The 2,067-nt window shown below is 42.5% G+C and overlaps 1 pseudogene; it reads left to right on the forward strand.

Annotated features, from left to right (window-relative positions):
• The first annotated feature begins 742 nt into the window (after positions 1–742).
• LOC141818852 (peroxygenase-like) lies at positions 743–1,891 on the forward strand (annotated as a pseudogene).
• Positions 1,892–2,067: the final 176 nt, after the last annotated feature.

The following is a 2,067-nucleotide window of genomic DNA, read 5'->3' on the forward strand; positions in this document are numbered from 1 at the left end:
CCGTCGGTACAGTTGTCAAATGGGTCAAGGCATGACGGATCCATCATATGACGGGGCGGGACGGGGTGGGCCAACCCACCAACTTGACGGGTTGGGAAATCTCCAATTCAACTCAATTCAAGATGGGTCACGGGTTAGGCGGGCCAACCCAGGCCTGTTAAAAAATAAAAAAATATTAAAAATATTAAAATTTTAAATTTAAATTATAATTTAAATTGATTAAGTTGGAAAGTTTTAAGTTTGAATTATAATTTTTAAGCATGAATTATAATTTAACTGGATCAAACTCACTAATTTATTAAGTTTTTCTACTTTAATTTTAAATTTTAAAATAAATAAATAAATTTTCTCAACTCGCATGTCAACTCAAGTCCACCGCGGATCAACCCATACGGGTCGCGGGCCTAGATGGCTTAATCCATCTTAAAATGGATTGATAAAATTTACAACTCAATCTGTCTAAATTACTTAACGAGTCGGATCAATTCAACGGACCTAATCTAACTTGACAGCTATAGCCACCGGTGCATTTGTCACGAGGCGCTGGCCTAGCCGCCTCCGCCAGCGTACGCCTGCCATGCACAACGCCACGTATAGCTACCATCCTCCCTCCACTATCCACGTGTCTCTCTGCCCAGTCCCTCTCAGTCATCTTCTATATATGGACCCAGCTATTCAACAAAACGGAGACTGTGCCGTCTGTTTCTTGATTCTTCGATCGATCGATCACTCAGAAGGGAAGATGACGGATCCAAAGGATGCGATGTCGACGGTGGCAGCGCAGGCACCGGAGACACTGGAGAGGCGAGATCGAAACCGACTTGGAGGAACACCTTCCTAAGCCTTGTTAATTACTCTCCCTAGCTCTTATATTGACTTTTATTTCCATTTATTCGAACCTTAAGTTATATTTTACTTTAAGTCATTGATTTCGTTACATATTCTTGAAATAAACTTTAAAGATTTGGCGAGAGGGCTAGTGGCGCCGGACGTGTATCATCCCCAAGGCACCAAGGAGCACAAGCACCACCATCTCAGTGTTCTTCAGCAACACGTTGCCTTCTTCGACTTGGACGACGACGGCATCGTTTACCCTTGGGAAACTTACACGGGTTAGTGGATGACAACTACTGTGTCTGTGTACGAAACCCGGAATCATACTTAATATTCACCTTCTTTTGTACGACAGGTTCGAGACTTATTGGCTTCAATCCTGTTATGTCACTGCTCATTGCCGTCGTAGTTAATGTGACTTTGAGCTATCCAACGCAGCCAGTAGGTTTCACTAGTATATAATGATTAATTATTTGATCAAGAAGCTGCATGCCTTTAGTTTTCTACTGCTGCAATGCAGAGCTGGATACCTTCTCTGTTGTTCCCCATATATATACATAACATCCATGCGAGCAAGCACGGCAGTGATTCCGGATCTTACGACAACGAGGGAAGGTATTCTTTATATTCTAATTAGTTCATGCATTTAAGATGTTCTTTGAGAGAAATATGATATATATTTGGTTTTAGATTTGTGCCTGTGAATTTTGAGAACATATTCAGCAAGTACGCCCGGACAGATCCCAACAGGCTCACTTTTGTTGAGCTTTGGAGGATGACAGAAGGCCAAAGAGTTTCTTTTGACTTCTTTGGATGGTAATGAGCTAGATCCTTTATAATTAATGGGAAATATATATCATAAAATCATCGTCTCAAATGTGCATGGGGAAAATGGGGTTAAATATATAGGATTGCAGCGAAGCTGGAATGGATAGTTTTGTACCTGCTGGCGAGAGACGAAGAGGGATATCTGCCGCGGGAGGCCATCAGGCGTTGCTTTGATGGAAGCCTGTTCGAGTACTGCGCCAGCCAGAGAGAAGTCTACGAGGAAGGTTGACTAGAGTTGACTTAAACTTGGACTTGCACCTGTACCGGTCGTTGTATATGCATGCTTAATTAAGATCGAGTTGGTATGTGGAGGACATCTCTGGGTGACGTTTGTAGCTGTTTCTGGGAAAGTAAACTTCTGGTCTTTGTTCACTATAATGGGGAGGACAACGAAGAGGCAAGAGC

This window comes from Curcuma longa, unplaced genomic scaffold (assembly GCF_044706935.1).
Source record: "Curcuma longa cultivar G26 ecotype Majalengka, Jawa Barat unplaced genomic scaffold, ITB_CL_G26_1.1 contig_26231, whole genome shotgun sequence".
Lineage (NCBI taxonomy): Eukaryota > Viridiplantae > Streptophyta > Magnoliopsida > Zingiberales > Zingiberaceae > Curcuma > Curcuma longa.